Source organism: Manis javanica, chromosome 8 (assembly GCF_040802235.1).
Source record: "Manis javanica isolate MJ-LG chromosome 8, MJ_LKY, whole genome shotgun sequence".
Taxonomy (NCBI): Eukaryota; Metazoa; Chordata; class Mammalia; order Pholidota; family Manidae; genus Manis; species Manis javanica.
In genome coordinates this window covers 659,693-685,976 of record NC_133163.1, presented here as the reverse complement: position 1 = coordinate 685,976, position 26,284 = coordinate 659,693, and the positions used below count along the sequence as shown (strand labels likewise).

The window sequence follows — 26,284 nt, the reverse complement described above, 5'->3', positions numbered from 1 at the left end:
GGCCTCCAGGTCAGCTCTAGCCAAGGACCCTGGAGCTGAGCAGGAGGGCGAGGTCAGGGCCTGGACTACTGACAGCCCAGCCATCTGTCCTCATCACTGAATGGGCTCTGGGAAGCAGCTGGGCTGCTGGCGTCCCCGGGGAGTCAGTGAACAGTGCCTGGCTGGGAGCTGGGCTCCCCTCTCTGACCTCGGGCTGGGGCTGGGCCCCCAGAGCCCGCAGGGATGGTTTTAGCCACGACCTTTCCTGCTGTGGTAGCTCCCAGCACACCCACAGTGACGCAGGGCGGCTCAGCATCCACCAGCTGCATCCGTGACCTGGAGGCCTCCGGGGGTGGGCTTCCGGGCCAGGGTCCTGCTGGGTGGGGCTGGACCAGAAGCTGTGGGCTTCTGTGTCTCAGCCTGCCTGCGCCTGGATGGCCCTGGGCAGGTTTTACACCGAGCCTGAGTCACTGTGATCCCCATCCGTAGTTATACCCACGGTGCCTCAGGCTGGTACGAATTCCGTCAAGGTCCCCGGGCAGGGATGCTGCTTTGCATCCTGCCTGGGTGTGTTTCCGGAAGGGCATCTCCTGGCTCAGAGCCCCTCATCAGGCATCACTGTCGCCCCGACGATGCAGGTGAGGGCATGTGGGCATGTGCTAGTTGGGCAGGTTGCATGGTGGCTCAGGTCCAGTGTCCCCTCTAGGGGTCCCACTTGGGGGTGGGTCTTTCTATCCTGAAAAGTGTCACTGTGGGACCAGCTGCCGTATACCACTGTGGTTCAGGCAGGACCAGAAACCTCCTGGCCTGCTGAGGGCTCAGCATCCCTCTCCGATGGAAGGGTGGGGTTCCCCCTGTACTAGATGCCTCACCTGAGCACCCAGTGCCTGTGGTTTCTGAGGGTGCTTGGAGCTGGTCTGGTGTCAGGATGGGCCCCCTGGGTGGGTGGGCTCTGAGGCAGAGGCCAGCTGTTCCCAGCCCTCCCTGTGGGCAGAGAGGTGCCCTCCTCCCAGGTGCAGAGCACGGCTGTCCTGAATCTGAGATGCAGCCTGCGCCCTGCTGCCCAGCCTGGCCAGTGTCCGTGATGTGTTGGGTCCATCCTGTCTGCAGGAGCTGCTGCAGAGGCCGCAGGAGGGATCCCCCACGGCAGGGGGGCAGAGGTTTCACAGAGGGGCTTTGGGGTCCCTCTGAGCCACCGTGTGGGTTGTTCTGCTGTGAGGGGCTCCTGTGCAGAATGTCCTCTCTGAGGGGAGGGGTGGGGAATGGGCACACCCTAGGGCCCCATGGACACACACCCCGCTGAGGAGCTTGGAAATGGGACACACCCCGGGGCCCGGGGGAGGGTAGGCTGGGCGGGCGGCCCAGGCCCTGATGTGTGGGGAGCTGCCAGCCTCCTGTGCGGTCGCCACCGGAAACAGTGCAGCAGGTGCCCCGTGATGGAGCTCCCTGCCCTCCCCACCCGAGGGCCTCTGACTTGTCTCAGGGTCCCCAGAGAGCATGGGGGCCCTGGTTGGGGGAGCTCTCAGCCTGCAGGGTCCCCACCTGGCTCTCTGGGCAGAGCCACGCTGAGTTCCCCAGGATGTCTGGGAGGGTGGCGTGTGGGGACGGCGCCCAGTCCTGGTGGACCGGCTGGTTTTGAGCATCAGCAGTGTCACTGTGGTCCAGCTGTACCCGTACCCACAGTGACAGAGGCCTGGGCAATATGGCCTGTCCCCAAGGGGGAGGACACGCCCCACAGCTGGCGCCCTGTCCCAGTCGGGGCCTTGGAAGAAGAGGCTGAGGCAGGTGCTTCCCTGGGAATCGCAGGGCTCGGGGCTGCCAACTGGGTGCCCAGCCCCCTCTCTGCCTGGCTGAGGGGCCTGCTCCTTGCCTCTGTTTCTCCACGGTGGAGGGGGTGCTGATGGAGCCCCTGGGTGGGGAACTGACAGAAGGCTGAGGGCTTCACTTTCCTGAGGCCTGTGGAGCCCAGACGGGGGCTTCTGTGCTCACGGTCTCTGGGGACACGGGGCAGCCCCATGGCCTGTCGGGGCTGAGACACACCCTGAGCATGGTCCCTGGATGATGAATCCTGGCTCTGTGGCTTCGGGCCTGTGGTTCCTCCACTAAACCCCCAGCACTACTCCCTTTCAGCACTGTTCCCCAACACTGCCTCTCAGCTCTGACCCCTGCACTGCCCACCAGCACTGACCCCAGCACTGCCCCCTGAACTGCACCCAAGCTCTGTTCCTGTCCCTACACTCCTCCCTGGCCACACTGGACATGGCCAGTCCCCAGCAGCCTGTGATTTCTGCCTTGTACTTTGGAAAGAGTCAGCTCTGGGTCTCCGTCCAGGAGACCTCCAGCTTGGGGAGCTGCCTGCAGCCTCGCTGCCACAGACTATAGGGGTGGGTGCTGCCGTGGGTTCACAGGCGGGCCCTGGGTGTGCAGGTGGTGCGAGGGCTCTGCGGAGTCAGCCCTGTTACTGCGATGGGCGGTCTCATTGTGGTCATAGTCACTGCAGTCATCTACACAGCATCTGACGTCCCGTCACAGTAAACAGGCCTGGCACCAGGAGGTGGGGCCGGCAGAGGGGCCTCCTGGGGGCAGGGAGGGCCTGGACCAACAGGGCCATGGAGCAGGCTGGGAGCTGCCCTGGGCTCGGATGTGTGCCCCGTTGCTCAGGTGGGTGATAACAGGGTGGGCTGGGCAGGTGGGCACAAGGCGGCCTGTCCGCTCTGCCCCTGAGCTGGCTCCTGTCGCAGTGTCTGATCCCACCACGACCACCACTCCCCTTGCACAGGGTGCCATGGAGAGACCCAGGAGCGGTTCATTGGAAATTGGAAACCTACTTTCCCCCTAGAACTCCACTTTCCCATCACCTGACGGGGCTCCCACACTTGCTCTGTGCTGGGCCCTCTCCTGGGGCTGGGCTGTGTCCACGTGTGCACGAGTGCCGTCCTCTTCCTGGCAGTTCCGGGTGGACGCCCACACCCGGGGGACCTGCCTCCCTAAAATCCTCATCCTTCGTGCTTATGTTTCAACGCTGTCCGAGCTGTAGGTGGATCTCAGACTCTAACAGCCGCGCGAACCCAGCTGGCGCTGTGGTTGGGAGTTCCCGTCGTCCTCCTCGGTCCAGGGGACAGACCCCGGCGCCCCCGCCCTTGACTCGGGCCCCTCTCCGTGTGTTCAGATTGTCTGACGTCCTTCAGTGGGTTTGACCTTTCCCACAAGGTCCCTTACGTCGTTGTGAGGTGGGCCTTGTTTGTCTTGCATTTTCCAACCAGGCTTTGGCCGGCCCGCAGGAGCGGGACCGCTGCGGTCAGCTGGTCTTGCATCTGGACGTCCTGCTGATTTTCCCGTTAGTTCTAACAGCTTGTCCGCAGGTTCTGGCGGGCCTTGCTTGTAAGCGGTCATATCATTTGTGAATAATGACATTTTTGCATCTTCCATTTCAATCTCAACAGCTATTTTTCCCTTGTCGCATAGAACTAGTACCTCCGCTGATGTTAAATGAGTGTTTCTCAAACTGTTTTGACCCCAACCCTTCTAAAAACTTTTTATGTTGTAGTCCAATACACATATATTCTTTGTATATATGTATGCACATATATCTCTACCCGAAACACGATTTTTGTGAAAATATTTACTCTTGTTATGTACCATGCGTATTCATTTTTCTGGTTTTCTTTGTTCGTGAACAACAGGCTGGCTGTGGCTCTGATCTGATGCCACACCCGCCGCGAAGCCGGCCTCACAGCCACGGTGGCCTCTTCCCTCAGACCAGATCTTGGGGGAGCGCCTCTCACGTTATCCACCAACTGTGCTTTCTGCAGCCTTATTCCCTCTTTCAACACTCTTTTGTGTTAGTAATGTATTTTTAATGTTCCAGTCTAATTTCCTACTGCCTTTCCATTATGGCAGGTGTCCTGGCACCACACTCTCTTGGCTTTTGTGTATGTGAAAAAGTCTATTGAATGTTCATTTTTGAAAGATATTTCCCTGGACATAGAGTTCTTGGTTGAACCCATCTTCAACACTTGAAAGATGCCTTCTACTGTTTTCTGACCACTCTTCTTTCAGTGAGAAGCCGGAGGTGATTTGTTCCCTGTGTGTGTCACATCTCTGCCTGCGTTCGAGGTGTCCTCTTCATCTCTGCTTTTTATCGGCGTCGCACATCACATTTATTGTTAGGAACTAAGCTCCTTGAATCTGTAAAGTTAGATTTTCACGACAGTGGAAAATTTTCAGTTTTTACTTTGCAGAGACTTTTTCTGCCCCAACACTGGCCCTTGTCTCCTGGGACTCCGATTTGACATACTTTCTAATGTTTCATAGTGTCCTGTGGGACATTGAATGTCTTCTTTGTTTAGGAATCAAAAGAATCATTATGATGTACAGAATATATATTACATATAAAACATATGTGTTATGTAAAGCTATGTATCACATCTATTATGTATCTCTATGAATCTAAACAGAGCATCTATATGTTGTTACATCTAAGTTTTCTGACCTCACTTACGATTTCTCAAATCTACTGTTAAGTTCTTCAAGTGCCTTAGAACAATTTCAGAATTGTACTTTGATTCAGAATTGAATTTCCGTGTGGTTCTTGTGAATCGCTGAGATATTTCCGTAGAGATTCTCTCCAGTCTAGTCGCTCATCATAAACATGTTTTACTCTAAGTGTCTGAACAAACTTGAAGCAGCTGCTTCAGTATCTTTGAGAATTGGGGCCTTGTCTCAGCTGATCTCCACTGACTGCTTTGTATTGAGAGACTATGGGTCTCCTTTTCTTTTTTCTCTTCATATTTAGTAACTTTTAAACGTCTACCTGGTGTTGTGGATGGAAGAATTGGTTCTGAACCCCCCTCACAAAGGTGTCGGTTCATATGTCAGGAGGCAGTTAGCCCGACAGACTCATGCTCCACAACCTGTGTGCCTGTGGGCGGCAGTAGCTGACATGCCCTCAGTTCTTTGAACCTGTTAGCTGGTTCTTTTTGCCTGGCCCTTTGGGGTTTCCATTACACAAGAACAATCAGGGGATCATCTGAGGATTGGAGTAGCATCTGCATGCAGATTCTGGGGTTCCCTCTCTGTGGCTCCCCTTTCTGAAATCCGCCCTTGGAATGCAGCCCTGTACCCCTCCGTCTGAGCCCTTGGGCCAGGATGGCTGCAGTCTGCCTGCGCTCCCGTTGCACCCGATGCCCAGACTGCATCGGACCGACTTCCCAGGGACTCGGCTCCACACCCGCTGCTTGTGGTTGGTCTCCGGTGCCTCCGCATCGCCGTGGGCACCAGCTCACCCAGAGCTCGTTGCTGTCACACAGGCTAGACTGGCCCAGGGCTCTGCCACTACTGGAACCAGAGCTGCTTTCTCCCATGTGCTCTTGTTTCCATTTTCTTGTAACGATTGTGTCTCACTGTATTTTCGCTTGTTTTGCAGATGTTCGGACATCTTTTGGGAGTCATCTGTTCACTTCCGTTGCCTGTTTCTCTACTGAGCTGTTTGGATTTTCCAAGTGATCCACAGTTCTGTATACGTCCTGGGAATGCCTGCCTGCCTGTGTACGTGATGGTGGGACAGGCCATCCCTGCCAGGGCTTGGCTTCAGGGTGACTCCGCAGGGAGATTTCCCTGGCCCCAAGGTGGGGCTCTCCTGGCACCTGGCCTCTCAGCCCCTGACGCTTTCCACGCAGAAGGTGATCACATGGCCCTTCATGTTTATGGAATGATTTACTCTGTGTCTGCCTTTGCCCCGGATCTACACTTCCTGTGGCCAGGCCACGTCTGCCTCACTCAGCTGTCTATAGATAGATCTATTAGCCTTGATATCTATCACTTCATCTATCTATCTGTCATTCTGTCCATCCATCCATGTCTTTCTTTATCTATTCATCCATCCATTCACCCACCCACCTATCCATCCATCCATCCATCCATCCATCTACCTATCTCTCTATCTATTCATCTATCCAGCCACCTTTCTGGTTATCTATCTATCTATCTATCTATCTATCTATCTATCTATCTATCTGTCATCTATCTATCAATCTACCTACCTACCTATCTATCCACCTATCTCTTTCTCTATGTATCTATCAAACATCTGTCTGTCTAGATATCCACCCATCTATTTATTTATCCCTCCATATGTACAAGTCTTTCCTTTCTATCTGTCTGTCCATCTGTCCGTCTCTCTCTCTATCTCTGTTGGCTCTGTTACTCTGGGGAACCCTGACCAAAAACTGGAGAGTCAAGCGTTGCAGGCAGGTCAGATGTGGCTCCTGTTACCTTTATGCTGGTTTGAGTTTCCTGCACGTGGTAGTGATAAGGGATATATTCAACCCAGCCGTCAAGGTTAGCAAACCGCTTTTTTCCTCCAGTTGGCAAAGCCCCCCCAGCTCCCTCCTCCTCTCCTCTTTTGCCCTGTGCTTGCTTGTGCCCAGGGCTCAGACCCCGGGGATGACTCCCCTCTGGGCCCGTCAGTGTGAAATAAACCTCAGCACTCCAGGACCTCCGAGTGCCGCTTGGTTCTTCCATCAGTGATCCAGTCCAGGTTTTCCAGTATTTTCTGTAACAATATTTTCCGTAACATTTGGTTCCCTGACCTGGAAACGCAACCGCACTGGCCCATTGTTGCCACTGGTTTGGGGCAATGGTGGGGCGGTGATGGAACAGCAGATCTCAGTGGAGAAGGCACACCCCATCTGATCTCCCAGCAGGCTTCCACCCCGTCACCCTGGGCCGGCCCCGCTCCTCTCTTCCCGTAGGACTCGAGGAGGCTTGGCAGGTGAGGACCTTGTTCTGATGTCGAATCCGGTAAGGCCCCGGGGCCCCTGAACCAGCCAGTCCCACCCATTGGGGTGGAAGGGGAGCCTGATCACCTCCCAGTGACTTATTAGAAGTCTCACAGGTAGACATTCCCAGGGAGGGAGTGTTTAAAATCTGGTCTGTGTGTGTGTGTGTGTGTGTGTGTGTGTGTGTGTGTGCGTGTGTGTGTGTGAGTGTGTGTGAGTGCATGTGCTGGGCAGCTGAAGTCATTCAGTCCGCATGGAGTCTATGATTCCTAGGCCTGTGCTACGGAATCTGCATTGGCCCCAATCCGCATTCACATTGGCCATCATGGCATATCAGTGATTTAGATTCAGCTGACCTGGCCCGGGACTTCTACGGGTGTGCCTTAGTCAAGGCTGACCAAACAAAGTCTCAGAGGAGCGTGAATGGTCGGGAATCTGACTGGTCTCCTCTCTATAGGAGGCACCCCTCCCTTGTCTGTTGTCACGGCACCATCCATGGAAATGTCATGTGGTCAGGGCACAGCAAACCCACAGTTCTCAACACCATGATCAAGAATTTTGGGAAGGGATTTTTAGAAAAACTACACTGTCAGATTAACTCCTGGCAGGTTGAAAACCCTGTGTGAATCTGTATTGCCCACCTTCAGGGTCAGGAGGCCTCCAGAAGGAGCCCTAGATGTCCCAACAATCTGCTGAGCCTGGCGGGTCATCCCTAGAGACCCAGGTCATCCCGACCAGTTCCCATACACTGACTCCCCGTTAGGAGTTGCCCAGACCCTCCCCCTTGGGTGCGGTTTGCTTGCAAGAGGCCGGGGCAGGGTAGGGCCTTAGTCGTCACAACAAAGCAGCCCACAAAGAATCAACAGAAACCTGAGCCTCCGAACATTCTTGCTGGTGACCCAGAGGAAGAGGCAATATTGTCCCCACCATATGCACCCCCAAGACTGTCAGCACCCAGCACCCGGTCCCGGATACCCTGCCCCCATCAGCTGTAAGAATAGAAATAGGTTAGCATAAGCCATCTTGAGGGCCTAAAAGCCATTTTCTGAGTATGTGACTTAGAAAGAAAAACTGGAACTGGGTAAGGCCTTGAAAAACAAGCTGATCATGAACACCGGGTGGTGGGCAGCTGTGACCCTTGGTCAGCTAACCTTGGTCAGCTAATCCTACATACCAAGCTTATCGTGCGGAACCGCCCTGACGATTGAGGAGTGGTCTTATCTTGCTCTTGCTTAACCCCAGGATGTATGACTTGCAAAAATAATGTACAGGTGTAGAAAATTACTATGAGTTAAGTGCTTTGAAAATGCTATATAAACCCTTGGCTTTGAGTGCTCGGGGTCCTTGTTGAAACCCGCTGCGTCGGGCTGACACTTGGACCCAGCTAGCTGGCTCCTGAATAAAGTCCTCTTGCTTGTTGCATCAAGAGACGCCTTCCGTGAGTGAATTGGGGCAGCGTTCTCATTTAGGCAGATCCAACACAGCCTCCCTGCCACCTCCAGAAACAGTAGGCCCACCCTGCCCTGGACCAGCAGCCAGACTGTGCCCTCAGCCAGGAGCAGGCACCATTCAGATACTGGTGCGAGAGACATGGGAGCCTGACCGACGTGACGAGGATGGGACCATCCAGCCCGGACGGTCCACGCTTCACTATCAGCCGTTCCCCACGGCTGACCTCCTCAATCTTACACACAACTCCCCATCTGGACAGCCACAGGCCCTGGTTGATCTCATGAAATCCCTCTTCCAGACACATTGGCCAACCTGGAAAGGCTGACAACAGCTTCTCTGCACCCTGTTCGCAATGGAAGAGATGAAGCCGCCGGGATCCCTGATAGGGGTGCATGGGCTGAAATCAGTGTGCCTGAGGAGCGCCCTGAGTGGCACTTCCCCACCCGCAAGGGGACAGCACCAGACCCGCTGACATCAGGACGCCCTCCTCCAGGGAATCAAAGCTGGTCCAAAAAGCCTATGAACACGACCAAGGTATCTTAGGTCACTCAACAACCAGGAGAGTCTTCTGGGCACTATTATGAGAGACTGTGTGATGCTCACCGCATCGACACCCCCTTCAGGCCTGAGTCACCAGGCAGCCCACAAATGGTCAGCACCTCACTCATAGCTCAAGCTGCCCCAGACATGAGAGGAAAACTTCAAAAACTTGAGGGCTTCAGTGGGATGAATATCACTCAGCTCATTAAAATTGCCAGCAAAGTATATCTAAACAGAGAAGTTGAGGCTGACAGAGAGGCTGAGGGGAAAATGAAGAAAAAGGCCACCCTCATGGCAGCTTCCCTTAGAGAAAGAGAGATGAGCAAAAGGCAGAGAAAAGCCAGCAGCCAGGAGGGGGGAGGCCTAGGACCCCCCAGCCAGGGACCAGGGCGCTTACTGGGAAGGGAAGGGGCACTGGGAGAACAAAGGCCCCAGTGAGGCAAAGCCCTGGAGCCTGGTCACTGCCGGGAGGAGCCCCCCGTGGCAAAGGCTCAGGGGCCCGGCAGGGACACACCCAGTGTGACAGGGATGGGCTCTCTCACTCTCGGCTCAGGAGCCCACGGTCAGGATGAAAGTGGGGGGACAGCAGATGACTTTAATGGCTGACCCAGGGGCAGAACACTCTATGGTCACCCTCCCTGTAGCCCCTTCAGTGGAAGGGCTGCAACTATCCTCGGAGCCTCTGGGACACAGGCCATCCAGCAGCACTTCTGCCTGGCCCACCAACGTGAGGTTGGAGGCCCAAAGCCCGACATGTTTCCCTACCTGCCCGAGTGCCCAGTTCCCCTCCTCAGCTGAGACATACTCTCTAAGCTCGGAGCCCAAACAACTTCTGAACCGACTGGACGCACCAGGCTCAAACCAAACCAAGGCCAAGAGGAGCCAGGGTTCCTCACCCTGGCAATAATCACAGACAGGGAAGAGGAGAGGAGGCTGTTCTGGGCCCAGGCCCCTCAAGTAGCCCACCTGAAGTCAGAGCTGCTTCCCCTCAGTATGGGCTGAAGGCAGCCCACCTGGACTTGCTCATAACTGAGCCCCTGTCACTGTAGAATTAACTCCAGGGGCTCAGCCACAAAGACAGCAGCAGTGACCCCAGCACAAGAGGCGAGGGCAGGCATCCAGGAGCTCCCGACCAGACTCAGAGAGGCAGGCATTCTAACCGGTCAGGAGGCCAGGAGGAGGCCACCGCCTGTTCAAGACCTGTGAGCCATCAACAGAGTGACTGTTCTTTTACACGTGGTGGTCCCAAATCTGTACAGCCTCCTCAGCCAGATCCCAGGATCTGCCAAATGGTTCACTTGCCTGGACTTAAAAGATGCTTTTTTCCATCTCTGGCTGGCCCCCCAAAGCCAGCTCTTGTTTGCCTTCAAATGGACTGAACCAGATATAGTGTGGCAGGTGCAGTTAACATGGATGCGGCTTACACAAGGGTTCAAGAACTCACCCAGTCTCTATGGAGAGGCATTGGCAGCAGACCTTGCCAGCTTTCTGAGGGAATCTACATGCTGTGCCCTCCTGTAGTTTGTACAAGATCTCCTCCCTGCCAGTGACACCAAGGAAAATTGTGCAAAAGGCACAAAAGCCCTCCTGCACCTCCTGTCTTGCAAGTCTGCATTGCAAAGAACACCAAAAAGGAAACAACCCTATAACACAGGATTCAGGATAAAAAGAAGCACAAATCTGCCAGCAGCATGTCTGGTACTTGGGCTTCCTCCTCACCCAGGGAGCGAGGGCACTAGGGCCAGAGAGGAACAAGGTCATCATCTCCTCACCTCAGCCCCAGATGAAGAAAGGCTTACGAGACTTACTGGGAGTCAGTGGGTTCTGAAAAATCTGGATTCCCAGATTCTCTGCAATGGCAAAATCCCTCTACAGCCTCCTGGGGGTCCATGCCAAGAACCCCCTGTCTAGACAGAAGAGGCAAGAGCCGCCTTCCTGGAAATAAGGCTGCTTCAGAACAGGCACCAGCCCCAGGCCTGCCAGATACAAGAAAGCCCTTCAGTCTCTTCATACATAAAAACTGTAGCCCTTGAAGTTCTCACATAAACTGTTAGGCTCTGGCAGCGGCCAGTTGCATACCTGTCAGAGAAAAGAAATGAACTAAACCCGCTTGAGGCAGGATGGCCACCCTGCCTCAGGACACTGGCAGCCACAGTTCTAGTCATTAAAAAGGCAGATAAACTTACTCTGGGACAAAAAAATAAATGTCAAGGTCCCCCATACTGATGTGTCCCTCTTCAACACACAGGGACACCAATTCCTCTCCAATTCTCAGCTGGCACAATACTAAACTCCTCAAGGCTGTCTGGCTCCCAGAAAAAGTAGCAACTCTGCATTGCAAAGAACACCAAAAAGGAAACAACCCTATAACACAGGGAACCAGCTGGCAGATAAGGCAGCTAAAACAGTGGCCAATGAATACAGAAAAAGCTCCTTCCCTCACCATGGCCCAGCACCCCCATGGAGGCCCCTCCACCCGGGTACACTGAAAAAGAGAAGGACTGGGCCACGGCTGAAGGAGCCTGCCTAAATAAAAAAAAAATGTTGGATGCTGCCTGACAGACACATCTTTGTCCCAACTGCAACTAGAAGGCATCTAGTCAGCGAACACCATCAGCTCACCCACCTAAGGGAAACTCACTAGAAGCCCTCCTTAAAGAGCAGTACTAACCTGCCTTTGTAGCAGATGCAGAAGAGATTTTAACTGAAATCTCTCAACATTAGCTGGAAACTCCACAGTGCATACAGGCCACAAAGTTCAGGGAAAGTGGAGTGAATAAATCACACCCTCAAAGGAACCCTAACTAAGTTTTGCCAAGAAACTGGCCTCCCGTGGCCGGACCTACTGCCCCCGGCTCTCCTGCATGCTTGCTGCACACCTGGGACTCAAGGCCTTCCCCCTTTTGAATTAGTGTGTAGACACCCTCCTCCGTGTCTAGGAACCTCCAGGGAACCTATACCAGATAGGAAATAAGAGAGTAAGAGACCAGCTCCAAGCCTTAAGAGCCACCCTAAATCAGCTGCAGCAATATACCATAGAAAGAGCTCTGATTTCCTTGGGGACCCCAGTACATTCCTTCGAGGCTGGTGACAGTCTGAGTCAAAAATTGAAAGAGATCCCCTCAAACCTCAGTGGACTGGGCACCACATTGTTGTTCTAACCACTCCTACTGCCCCCAAAGTTACAGTCATCACTCCGTGGGTCCATCATTCCAGGGTAAGAAGTGTCCATACTCCAGACGGGACAAAGATACATCAGTAGAAAGCCCAGCCAGACCTCCAGATCCTCTCCACCTCCGCATCTGACGATCACCCTCTGACTAATGGACACCTGCATGCTGTGGATCCTGGCCCTCGCCAGAATGGAATCTCTCATCCTGGGCATTAAACTCTCTACTGCTGCTGCCCCCTCTGACTAAACTGTTCCTCAAAAAGTTGCCCTTTCTATTGTCTATTGTGTAACTGTTAAGTTGTTTTGCTGTGCTTACCTGTCTCTCCTAGTTGAACTTAATTCTCAGCCTGCATTTCCAAAGTACCTCTCTAGAATGTTTAACTGTACAGAAGTTATAAAGTGCATGGTCACCACCCAAGGGAGCTGCCCTCAGTGGCCCTACACCTTCAGCACCTGTCCTCTCACACTCAGATAAGCCAGCCTGAGTGTAATGCTCACCTGCATAAAAATAAATTAGGACTAGAAATTACTGGGTATTTTTTGGTAAGCACAGGCTAATCAAGAGTCTGAAGGGCTCATTTCAACCTGTACACACAAGGCCCGTACAGACAAATGCATAAAAACATAATCATTTGTGTTCTTCACAAAGAACACTCAGGTCTTTAATGAAAAAGTCACAAGGAAAAAGATCCTAGCTCAAAGCAATTAAAAGTATAAATACAAGCCATTCTAACCCTATCATAAATCAAAATGATGATGCCCCTAAAACGAAGTGTTTAAAGGGGCATCAGAGGGGGGAGTGGTAAGGAAAATATTCGACACACCCATCAAGGTCAGCAGACCGCTTTTTTCCTCCAGTTGGCAAAGCCCCCCCAGCTCCCCCCTCCCCTCCTCCAGGCCCCTCCTTTGCCCTGCACATGCTCACATGCGACGTATCAAAATAACATAAATTCCTCTGCTTGTTTGTGCGCAGGGCTCAGACCTCGGGAGATGACTCCCCTCTGAGCTGCAGGTGTGAAATAAACCTCAGCACCCCAAGACCTCCAAGTGCCACATGGTTCTTCTGTCAGTGATCCAGTCCAGGTTTTCCAGTATTTTCTGTAACAATATTTTCTGTAACAATCTCTCCTCTGTGCCCCACCTGGCCTGGCCTTTGATGGCACCCCAACCTGAGCCATGTTCTAGAACCTGACTTGCCTCTTTGTACTAAGCTGTGCCCCCAAATCCAATTCCTGATACCCTCACCCACAGGAGCTCAGAACGTGACTGCACTTGAGACGGGTCTTCAAAGAGGTGATTAAATTACAGCGAGGTCCAGGGTGGCTGGAGTCCCCATAAGAAGAGGAGATGGGGATGCAGACAGGCACGGGGGAAGGCTGAGTGAGCCCACGGGGCCGACAGCTGTGCACAGAGGAGAGAGGCCCCGGGACCCAGGCCTGCCCAGCCTGGACTTCAGGTCAGACGTCGGGTGGGAGGGCACCCCGGTGAGCTGGCCAGGTGGCCTGCGTGGACTAGTACACACAGAACAGCGAGTGGCTTTGAGGCATGGCCCGTATGGATGCCTCCCCACCCAGCGCCCAGGCTAGGCCCTGCTCCCCGTGCCTGCGTGCCTCTCAGCCCCCTCAGCACCGTCCCTGGCTGCCCTCCTCGTCTGGGGGGAGCTGCGGGGGCTGGGGGCTGTGCCCTTTGCTGGGGAGCCGCGGCCGTGAGGGCCAGCATCTGAGGGTGCGAGGGGCCCCTGACCAGGCTCCAGCAAAGCAGGACACCCCGGGCAGTCACGGCTTCTTCACGGGGTTAGTGCCCAAAGGAAGAGGCGGAGAGGACAGGGAAGAGCTCCAGGAAGAAGGGAGGGGCTCCCGGGCTGGAACCGCGGCTGCCTTTGAGATCTGTGTGGGTGGGCACAGCCTGCGGTCCACTTGGGTCTGGCAAGGGGAGGGCCGGGGGTGGGACCCTGCCTGTGATTCTGCTGCTGTTTTGTTCCTTCAGTTTTGCTTCGTTGTTATACTCCACAAATGAGGGAATCATTTGGTCCTTGCCTTTCTCCGCCTGGCTTACTTCACTGAGCATAATGTCCTCCAGCTCCATCCATGTTGTTGCAAATGGTAGGGTTTGTTTTCTTCTTATGGCTGAATGATATTCCACAGTGTATATGTACCACCTCTTCTTTATCCATTCACCTTAGGGTTTTCTACATATAAGATTGTATCACCTGAAAACAGATAATTTTACTTCTTCCTTTCAAATTTGGTTGCCTCTTATTTATCTTTCTAGCCCAATTTCTCTGGCTACAACTTCCAGGACTGAGTTGAATGGAAGTGGTGAAGACGAACATGCTTGCTTTGTTCCCCATCTCAGAGGAAACGCTTCCAGGCTCTCACCCTCGGCTGTGGTGTTCCCTGTGGTTTTGTCATGCATGACTTCTGTTATGTTGAGATAGGCTCCTTTTCCTGGTTTGTTGAGTGTTTTTTTGTTAAATCATGTAAGTGTTTTGGATTTTGTCAAATATTTTTTTTCTGTATCAGTGGAGATGGTCATGTGTTTTCCCCCTTCTTTATGGTGGTGTGGTGTATTACATTGATCAGTTTTTATATGTTGAAACATCCTTGCATTCCAGAAACAAATCCCATTTGCTCATGATGTATAATCCCTTTAATATCTTGCTGAATTTGTTTTGCTAGTATTATGTTGAAGACTTCTGCATCAGTGTTCATAAGGGCTATTGGGCTGTAGTTTTATTTTCTTGCAGTGTCTTTGGCTTTGGTACCAGGGTTTTGCTGGCCTTGTAGAATAAGTTAACAAGTGTTCCCGCCTCTTCAATATTTATAAAAGTCTAGGATTGGTATTAGTCTTTAAGTTTGGTAGAATTCACCAGTGAAACCATTAGTTTCAGGGCTTTTGTTTTTCAGAAGAATTTGAATCCTGTGTCAGTTTCCTTACTCGTTGTAGGTATATTCATATTTTCTATTTGTTCATGATTTAGTCTTGGTGGTTTCTGTGTTCCCAGGAGTGTGTCCCCTCCATGTAGATCACCCAGTTTGTTTGTGCGCAGTTGCTCAGGGTAGTCTCTCCTGATCCCTCCAATTTCTGTAGCATTAGTAGTAATGTCCCCACTTTCATTACTGACTTTAGAAAATTGAGTCTTCTTTTTTTCATAGTCCATGTGGCAAAAGGCTTGTTACATTTGTTGATTTTTTGAAGAACCAAGTTTTGGTTTCATTTTTTTCTTGGATTTTCTCAATTGTTTTTCTATTTTTTTCATTTATCTCTGCTTTAATCTTCACTATGTCTTTCCTTTTTTAGCTTTGGTATTAGTTTGTCCTCTTCTAGTTCCTTAAGTGCTGATTTAGGATGTTGATCAGAGATCTCATTTTTTAATATAAGCATTTATGGTTATAAATTTACCCCTTAATGCTGCTTTTGCTGCATACCATAATAATTGCTTTTATTTTCATTCATCTCTAAGTATTTTCTAATTTCCTTTGTGATTTCTTCTTTGATCTCTTTATTATTTAAGAGTATGCTGTTTAAGTTCCACAGAAAATTTGTATATTTTTCAGTTTCATTCTTGTTATTGATTACTAACTTCTTTCTCTTTTGATGAGAGAAGATACTTCATTTGAAGTATATCTTTTAAAATCTGGGACTTAATTTGTTGCCCAGAATATCCCACATGCACTTAAGAATGCATAATCTGTTACTGTTGGGTAGAGTGTTCTGTATATTTCTGTCAGATCTGGTGGGTTTATTGTAGAAGTCCTCTGTATCCTTATTTATCTCCTCTCTCATTACTCTATCCATTATTGTGAGTGGGGTATTTAAAACTTGAACTATTATTGTAGAACTGTCTATTTCTCTCTTCAATTCTGTTAGTTTTTCATCATATATTGAGATGGTCTGCGTTAGGTATGTAAATGTTTAAATTGTTATATATGCTTGTTTTTGCTTTCATTGCCCCTCATTTCCTGCATTCCTGACGTATTTTGTGTTTAGTTTATTTTCTGTAACTGTTGGTCCCCTACATGCCTCTGTCACACAGATAAGGGAGGAGACATGATGAGATATCAAAGATCTGAAAGGACCCGCCAGGGGACTTAACTGCACAACAGTGGTGCTGAGAGGCACCTCTCATATTTATTGATCAAATAGTTGTTAACAACAATAGAATTCTGTATAGGGGACTCAATACACAAATCATTAATCAATCTAAAGCCTAACTCACAACAGTCTCCAATCTTCTGAAACATAACAAACAAGTTCTTACATGGTGAACAAATTCTTACATGTTGACCAATGCAAGGGCAGTCATATCACAGGAACTTTCGATTTTGATCACACATCATGACCTGCAAACAATCAAGTCAGATATGATTATTAATTTGATTTTTATACCTGATTTATATGTGAATCCCACAGTAACAAAATGTGTTAGTTCTAATTTACTTTTGTACATGTTCTATAGCTTTGCTTTCTGTGGTTACCAGGGGAATTACATTTTATATCCTAAAGTTATATTCATGAATCTGGATTTATACCAGCCTATGTTCAACAGCAGGCAAAAATGCCTACCCCACCCCTAACAGTTGTTAATGTCACAAAGTTACACCTTTATACATTGTGTGCCCCAATACATGATCTAATGATTCCCTTACATATGTTGGTTTCTCTTCTCCAGTTTTATTGAGATATAGTTGACAAACAATATTGTATTAGTTTAGGTGCCACTAGTCATTTCAATTATGTAAAAAGCATGTGAAGTTACAAACTATTGTTGTGGTAATCTTAACTTTATTATTACCCATGTATTTACCTTTGTTACGGTTTTTGTTTCTTCATACTGCTTTGAGTTACTCTTGGTGCCCTATCCTGTCACCTTGCAGATGTCCTTTGAGCATATTTCTTGCAGGGCAAGTCTACTGGCAATGAACTCCCTTTTTTTGTTTATCTAACAATGCCTTAATTTTCCCCTCAGTCTTGAAGGGCAGTTTTGTAAGATATCGAATTCTTGATTGACCATTTGTTCTTTGAGCACTTTGAATGTATTGGCTGACTGCTTTCAAAGTTTTTGATCAGAAATATTCTTATGATCTTATGATAAACCCTTGTATGTGATGAGTTCTTTGTCTCTTCTTCTCTCAGTTGTCTCTGCTTATATTTGGCTTTTGAAATTTGACTATAATGTGTTTCAGTCTGTTTGAGTTCCTCTTACCCAGAGTTCACTTAGCTTCTTGGATGTTTATATTCATATCTTTCATTAAATTTCAGAAGTTTTCAGCCCTTATTGCTTCAAATATTCTTCCTGCCCCTCTCTTTCTTCTTCTGGGACTCCCACAATGCATATATTGATTGGTTTGATGGTGTCCCACAGATCACTCAGGCTCTATTCACTTTTCTTCAGTCTTTTTTCTTTCTGTTTCTTAGAGCTGACAAATTCCACTATCCTCTGTTTCACTGATTCTTCTCAAAGAATCATCACTCAAATCTGCTTTGAACATTTCTGGTGAATTTTTCATTGCAGTCATTGTACTTTTTAGCTCCAAATTTTCTTTTTAGTTTCTTTTTAAGTTTTCTATCTCTTTTTGGTATTACCACTTTTTTCATACATAATTTTATTGACTTTCTTTAGTTCTCTGAGCATCTTTAAGACAGTTATTTCTAAGTCTTCATCTAGAAGATTTGCCATTAGGTCTTTCTCAGGGACACTTTTTATTCACTTATCTATTGAATGGGCCATACTTTCCTGTGTTTTTGTTTGCCTTGTGATTTTTCTTTTTGAAAACTGGACACTTGAATCTAAGAATGTGGTAACTCTGGAAATTGGATTCTTTCCCTTCCCCTGAGTTTGATATTTTTTGTCATTGTTTTTATTTTTTATGCTTTTTGATTGTTACAAGCTGTCTCTGTGCCAAGAGCAATGTTAAGGTCTTTTCTGAGTTTTCTGAACCTTTCTAGTTTTCCCTATATATGCATCTGCTTTTGAATGTGCTAGTCTTTGATATCTGGTTCCTAAAAGAGGAAACAGAGACAAATCAAGGGAGAATGGTATTGATCTTTTATGTTCCCTTGGAAATCCCTTCAATGAAGGGGGAGGGGCTTACAACAGTGGGGGAGGTGCTACAAAGGGACCACCTTCCTCTATGTATGTACCTACCTCCATGATCAGAAGCAGCAATCAGTGGTCAGAGCACAAATTTGTATATATTTTGAGGACAATGTCCTTTTTTCCCAATCTAGCTCCCACATGCTGTGTGTAAATCACCCTGGGAAAGTGTGCACAGTCACCTGCCATGGCACTGGCATGGTGGCCTGCGTAGCTGCTACTGTGATAAGAGCTGAAACGGACCCAAATTAATCACAGTTTACCATCCATACTTTCTTTGGAAGTTGCAAGTCTACAGTAGACTCCAGAGTTTCAAATGATTACATCAGACAGATTCTGCAGTGCGATTGTTGTCTCGGTGGGGAGGCAGATTCCAGTTGCTTCCTACTCTGCCATTTTCCTAGAGTCTGCTTGTCTTCCCTGATTTTATCCGGCTTTTCATCCCACCTTCCTGATGAGCCACCGCACTTTTGGGCCTCCAGCAGGCGTAGAAGAAGAGCCTTCCAGGTCCTCGTCACTGATGCCCCTTCAGAGCCTCTGGTCAGTGGCTTTTCTCTGTCTGACAGACAGCAGACCCCTTCAGAGCTTTACTTCCCCAGCATCTCCCTCCATTGTACAAAGTCTAATCCCTGATACCCTTTATTTCCTTTCATTCATAGTGGTCCTGCACTCCTGGTAGAACCCCTAGTCGTCCAACTGATAATGATATATGTTTTTTCTGGTGTATACATAAAAAAGATCCATCTGGGGGTGAAATTACTTGGTGATAGATAATGAATTCATGTGAAAGCAATGCTAAACTGTTTCCCAAAGTGAGTTTTCCAATTTGATTTTCCAGCAGCAATGCACGAATGATTCTGTGGACCCACAGCCGGAAACTTGTTGGGTCATACTGCTTAATGTTGCCAATATTATTTTGCCAAGATGGTATCTCATTCTGAATTTTTATTGACTGTTCATGTAGTTGACATCTTCATAGAAGGCTTTTGGCTTTCTGTACTTCTCTGAAATGTGTATTTATGTGTTTTGGCCATTGTTTTCTATTGGGTTGTTTGTCCTTTTCCTCCTCATGTGTTGTGGTCATTATTGGTAACATTCTTTGGTCAGCTGTAGATGTTGCAAATACGTTTTCCCAAGTTGTAACTTGTCTTCTGTTTTCTTTCAGGTATCTATTGATGGTCATCGCCTTTTAATTTTAAAATACCCAAATTTATCAATAATTTCTTTTACAGGTTATGTTTGGCCTCAGTCATGTTGAGATTTGGCTCAGGTGCAGGCACAGCTCTACTCCTACCTACCCTGGCCTTCTGCACTGCCCCCTGTGCCTCTCTTACAACCAGCCCCTTTGTAAACGAGCCCTTCTTGAATGATCGTGAGACGTGGGTGGAAAGGGGTGCACGCTTTGCAGTATCTCTGTCTGTGAGAGACACGAGCGCAGTGGTAATTAGAAGAGCAGCGCCCACTGCGGGAAGCATAGAAACAGGGGGGCAGCTTGGCTGCTGGCGAGTGGAATTGAGGCACTGAAGAAAGAAAACTCAGGTCAGCACCCCCCTCCTGTTAACTTAAGGAAAGTAGTGAATATCATAAGCCTCTAGATGGCATTTAGAGAGGCCCCCACCTCCTGTGGCCAGAGGGCAAACAGGACTCACAGAGGGACCCTGACTCTAGGAGGAGTAGGATTACAGAGAAGGTAACTCAGAAGCCCAGGGTCTCCTCCACTCAGGGAAGGGCCTAAGAGTGAAGGTGTAGGACCCCACGGCCTGGGATGAAGTCCTTTGGGTGGCTGAGGTCTGGGATCATGCAGGAGACGGAAGTTTGGGCCCCTCATGGGGAGACCACTGACCAGCAGAATGCTGGCTGAGGTGGAGGGACACACAGAAAGGGGGTAACGGGAATCAACAAAACTAATGGCACCATCATCACAGTGTTACTAGGCTGTTCTAGTCTTTGCAAATGTGCAAAATATTGCTTTATGCACATAATGTGGAATAACGTGTGTCTGTTTCACAAGGCCACGGATGAGTTAGCTGACTGTTGCTGCTCTTTCCAAGGTCCGTGTATACCCAGGGGTTCAGGTTTATTGAGCACATTGTCCTAATTAAGTGCATCCTTGCTAATGTTTGCTTGTTCTGTTACTGAGAGGTAAGAGTTCACGTCTTCAGCTGTAATTTTTGAATTTATACAATTCTTCCTGTTCTGTCATTTTTTTTGTTTTTTATTTTTAAAGTTATATTTTAGATGTATGCATGTTTAGAATGGCACCATCCTTCTCTATCTCTGTTAATGCTTTTTTCCTTAAAGTCTATTCTTCTGAGATTAATGTAGCCAGGATAGCTTTCCTTCAGTTAATTACACAGCATGGCTTTTACCATCCTTTACTTCCAACCTTTCTGAAGCCCGTTTTATATTTCTCTTTTGTAAACATCACTGAGTTATCTTAGCTTAATGTGTTACATGAAAGACAAAATGTAAAACACATCATATATATTTCAACTGAAGCACTGAGCTCTTTTATATTTGAGGTTATCCTGTTGGAGTCACTGAGCATCTTGGGTGTGCAGATTCATGTATTTCATCAAATTTGGGGAGTTTCTGGCAATTACATAATCTATTATCTATTTGTATATGTGCCTCTGTATGTCGGAAAACATGAGTTCTAATGATGCATTCCATCCAATCCCAGCCCATAGGCGTCCTCCCAGTTTTCTCCCTTCGGGGATTTGTAACTCCATCCTGTCTGCTCTGCTGCTCTCCGTGTACTTACTTGGTTGATCAGTTCCCTTGTGTGCAACCAACCTCCCTTTTCTGCCACTACTTCCCACCCAATGGATGCTTTTCTCTCTGACCCCAGGTTCTGAGATTCTAGCCTGCACCCTTGATTATGTGGAAGCCTCCTGACCTGCTTCCTACATCGGCCACCCTGCCCTGTGGGTGCTCTGAGCTCTGATCCGGCTCTGGGCCTGTGCATCTGCCCAGCCTCCACCACGTGGGTGTCCACCTTGATCTGCCCACCTAACAGCTTCAGGTCCAAGGTGCTCAGGAAGGAAAGTATATTCTGGGTTGGTAGCATCAGGCCAAAATTCATGTCCACTCAGAACCTATGAATGTGACCGTATTTGCAAATAGGCTTTTTGCGGATGTAATTGAGTTACAGTGAGGCCATACTTGAGTGTGTGGGCCCTAAATCCAGTGTGACCACTGTCCCTATAAAGACAGGGAAATTCAGACACACAGGGAGACACAGGGCAGACAGTACGAGAGGACAGCGGCAGGGTCGGAGCGATACATCTACACGCCGAGGAAAGCCAAGGATCGCCAGCAACGCCGTGTGCTGAAGGGGCAGGAGGATCCTCCTCTGGAAGCTGTGGTGGGAGCCCGGCCCTGGGGACACCTTAATTTCAGGATTCTGGCTTCCAGAAAGGTGAGAGAATAGTTTTAAGCCATCCAGTTTATGGCACTTGGTTATGATAGTCCTAGGAAACTACAACTCGGGGGAGGATGGAGAGAAGGGCCAACTTCAGGTTTGAAGGGGAGTTTCTCTGGCCTGTCAATCATGCTGCAGCACCTCGGAGAGAGCTGAGAGCTGGCAATCTGTTCTCGCTGCTGCTGTTTCTGCTGTGACGTCTGCTGTGCGTGTTACTGTTTTGCTCCATTGAGGATAATGGGACGTTCCTCCTTCCTTCAGCTCCTTTTAAGATATTTCCTTTTCCCTTAGTATCCAGTAGTTCTATCATGCATGGATAGATCTGACTCTCCTTGTGGTTTTTCTGCCTGAATCATTGGTGGCATCTGTCCTTACTATTGAAAAGCTTTCTAGAATTGCCCCTTGGAAAATCTCTTCACTCTCACCTGGGCTTCTGGGACTGCAGGTGCCTACAAGTCGGACTCCGTGAGTGGGTCCCCCACTCAGTAGGGCCTCATGCTGCTGTTTTCCTGTTCTTCACTCAGGATATGTTCCTCTGGTCCTGCCCTGGTTCACCTACCCACTGGCTGTGTAATTCTGCTCCAACCCTGTCTACTGAGGTCCTAATGTCTGTAGTCGCACACTTCAGGCCTGGATTTCCTAATCAAATGTCTGGTATGTTGCACTTCATGTTTCTGAACTTCTGATGACATTTTCAGACTGTCCGTTAGGTCCGGCCTCCCGGCAGCACTGTTATTTGTCACGTCTGCACCTGGTGACCCCACAGCTGGGGCCCAGGGCCGCCCTCGCTCTTCTGTGTCTCCTGGTCCTTCCTCGTGCGGTTCTGTCTCCTTCCATGTCTTGTTTGTGATTTTGTGTCTGATAATTGTATTCAAAAGTGTGCAGTTGAGCACTTGAGCCTAAGGGGATGGGATGTCTTCCCCCTGCCTGTGGCAGGTTCCTGGTGGCCCTCACGACGTGGGGCCGGCCTGACCCCGGGGCAGGGGCTGCCCTCTTCAGGGGCCAGGCAGCTCCTCTGGGCACAGGTGCTTGGGGAGGGTGGTTCGCTCCATCGTTATTCCTGCAGTGGAGTCTGGGCTTCTGGCCCAAAGTAGTGTGGGTGCTTTTACAGCTATCTCTCTATCTTTCTACTTTCTATCTATCTATCATCTATCGATCATCTATCTTATCTATTTATCTATCTATTTATCCACCTACCTATCTCTATCTATCTATCTATCTATCTATCTATCTATCTATCTATCTATCTATCTATCTATCTATCATCTATCTTATCTATCTGTCCATCTACCTGTCTATCTATATCTTTCTATCTGTATCTATCTATCATCTATCTATCTATCTACCTATCATCTATCTATCATCTATCTATCTATCTATCTATCATCTACCTATCTACCTATCTACATCTATCTATCTCTAATTGTCTACCTTATCTATCATCTATCTATCTATCTATCTATCTATCTATCTATATCTTTCTTATCTATCAACCTATTTATCTATGTGTCTATCTATATCTATATCTATCTATCAATCTATATCTATCTAGCTATCTACCTGTGTATCTATCTATCTTTCTACCCATCTACATCTATCTATCTATCTATCTATCTATCTATCTATCTATCTATCTATCTATCATCTACCTATCTACCTATCTACATCTATCTCTATCTTATCTATCTTATCTATCTATCTGTCTATTATCTATCTATCTATCTATCTATCTATATCTTATTCATCCATCTATCTTACTCTGTCTATCTTTCTTATCTATCAATCTATCCATCTATCTATCTATATCTATATCTATCAATCTGTATTTATCTAGCTATCTACTTATCTATCTATCTATCTATCTATCTATCTATCTATCTATCTATCATCTACCTATCTACCTATCTACATCTATCTCTATCTTATCTATCTTATCTATTATCTATCTATCTATCGATCATCTATCTATATCTTATCCATCCATCTATCTTACTCTATCTTTCTTATCTATCTATCCATCTGTCTATCCATATCTATATCTATCAATGTATATCTATCTAGCTATTGACCTATTATCTATCTATCTATCTATCTATCTATCATCTATCTATCTATCTGTCTATCATCTATCTATCTATCTATCTATCTATCTATCTATCTATCTATCTATCTATCTATCTATTATCTCTGTATCTACCCAGGTATATCTATCTATCTCTATCTGTTTTTCTTATCTATCTTATCTATCAATCAATCAATCAATCAATCTACCTATCTATCTATCTGTCTATCTATGTATCTATGTATCTATCATCTATCTATCTATCCTCTATTATCTATCCATCTATCTTTCTATCTACATCTACCTATATTTCTTTCTATCTATCTATCTATCTATCTATCTATCTATCTATCTATCTATTTATCTATTTATCTATCATCTTATCTCTCTCTCTCTCTCTCTGTCTATCAATCTGCCATCTATCATCACCTGTCATATGTCTATCATATCAGTCTCTCTGTCATCCATGCATCCTCCATTCTCTGAAGAACCCTGACTAACACAGACCCTCGCTGATGTTAGATGCTTTAGCCACTCTCTCCTGGCTTTTTACTTTGAGACTTTATTCTCACAAATGTCTCATTTTTTTTCTGTAGACAAACCTGTCAATCTCATTTTTAAAAGTTCCCAGCCTGGTGTGGTTTTGAGAAGCAGACCGTGACTGTTTTCCCATGAAGACGGTCACTGGTGTGGGTCACCCGCGGTGTTGCCCGCCTGACCCTGTAGGGCACTGAGGGCCGATGCCGCCTTCCTCTTTCTGTGCCCAGAGCTCTTTGAGGTCTTGTCCCAGCCATGCGTCCTTCTAGAACAAACCCGGCATGAATGGACCTCGGGGCCCCGACTGGAGAACACAGCCTGGTTCTGCCCAGGTCCTGGGAGGCCTCAGTCCCAAGCCTTCGGGGACAGGACTGGCTCAGACCCTTTGCCCCCCAAAAAAACCAAGACGGGGCATCAGTTGGGCCCCATGCAGGTGGCTGGGCAGTGAATCCCACCCTGTGGAACCAGGCCTGTCAGCCTTGATTTAAGTGTGGGAGGGCATGTGTGTCCTGTTTATCACCACAGGGGGAAACAGATGCTCCTGCCCTGAGAGGGGGGCATCCTGGCAGGCGGGGCTCCTGCAGCAGGGGAAACGGTCCCCAGCCCGCATGTCAGAGGGCTGAGCTAAAGCCTGGGGTGCCATGTGGGCAAGTCACACACAGCTCACAGAGGGATGTGGGGCCTGTAAGGGGCCCACCGGGCTGTCAGTGCCTCCAGCAGGGAGTTCTGTATGCAGGCAGACGTCAGCCGATGTTTCCTTAAGGCAGCAGGGGAGCCGTGTGAGAAGGCGGCCCACGGAGGCTCCGTTGAGGAGGCAGGACACCAAGGAGGGCTGGTGCAGGTGTGGCAGGGGCCCTCCTGCCCTGGTGAAGCAGCTTGGGCCCTAGGAGGGTGGCCGTGAATGTGCCTAATGGCACGCATTTTAGGTCCTTTTATAAATCTGCTTCCAGAAAGAAGCTCAACGCAGACCCCTGGACTCACCCAGGCAGCCACCATGCTTGGGGGAACCTCAGGCCATGGGCTGTGGTGCAGCAGCCCCACCCACCCTGCCTGGGGCCCACGGATGGGCTTCACAGCCCAAATCCCAGGGCACAGGGAAAAGCCGGGAGCCACTTCCCTGGGAAGCTGGGAGCAGCCGCGATCCCAGGGGGCTCTTCTGGGCGAGGCCGGGCTGGGGGCTGTGGCGTAGGTCAAGGCTGGAGCGTCCTTCAAGGCTCTGCAACCTGGTGGCACCAGCCAGGCCCTCCCTCCATCCCTTTAGCTGTGGTGGGTGCTGGACACCCAGAGTCCAGACTGGGAGGCAGGCAGATGCCAGGGGACAGCAGGGACAGTTTGTCGTGGTGACAAGTGAGAGGAGCAGGGGTGGGCAGCCTCAAGGAAGGTGATGTGGGCCCCGTCTGGGCCCCCGGCCCACACACGCTGGTCACGTGTGAGAGTTTTGGCCTCATCCTTGGTGTGATGGGAACCAGTCAGGGGTCTGAGCTAGGGCTGCAGGGACACCATCAGGGTTTCGAAGGCCGTGGCTGGAGGCTGGCAAGGAGGCAGGAGCAGCATATGAGGAGGACACACTGGCCCTTCATGACGTCAAGGTGTCTCCTGGGGTGTGTGGCAGGTGGCTGTTTCCTGAGGTGCAGAGTAGGGCGGGGTGCATTTGGAAGGGGCGCGGCTTTGGGAAACCGAGGGGTCACATCTGGGACCCAGAGTCCCATGTGGAGGCCCTGGGCTCCCGTTCATGGGGAATGGTATCCGAGCACCTACTGTGTGCAGGGCTCTGCCCTGTGTGGGGGTCTGTGGGGGCAATAGCAAACCCTGTTCTCCTGGGGCAGCTTTGTCAGGGAGGGGGAAGAATGCACCCTCCCCAAGTAAGGGATCCATAGAATGTGCTGGAAGTTGCAGAGGAGGCTGGGGTGGGGCAGAGGGCCAGGGTGCTGGGGACAGCTGGGGTCGGCCTCACGCGGGGCAGGGTGGGGCGAGGGAGGCAACCTCCAGAGGGGGCCTGGGGGTGGAGGGAAGGAGGCCAGGGCATGGCCACACTCCATGAGGGCCTGCGTGTGTGCAGCCCATGGCACGTGGGGCCCTTTGGGACTGTGGGGGGAGCTGAGGCCTCATCTCTGACCTCACAGCAGGAACGCGGCCACCAGCTGAGGCTGCCAGGGGCAAGGGCATGGTGCCCTGGGTATGCTGAGTGGCACGGGGCTGACTGGAGGGCTGGCCTGAGTGGGCACAGCTGCAAGGCCGTGGA

At 49.4% G+C, this 26,284-nt stretch overlaps 1 long non-coding RNA gene across 1 annotated transcript; it reads left to right on the top strand.

Annotated features, from left to right (window-relative positions):
• The first annotated feature begins 259 nt into the window (after positions 1–259).
• On the top strand, positions 260–12,955 carry LOC118967121 (uncharacterized). The gene is made up of 3 exons (XR_012133606.1): positions 260–2,640; positions 5,405–5,660; positions 6,681–12,955. It is a non-coding gene; the product is annotated as an uncharacterized lncRNA (long non-coding RNA).
• The last annotated feature ends 13,329 nt before the right edge of the window (positions 12,956–26,284 follow it).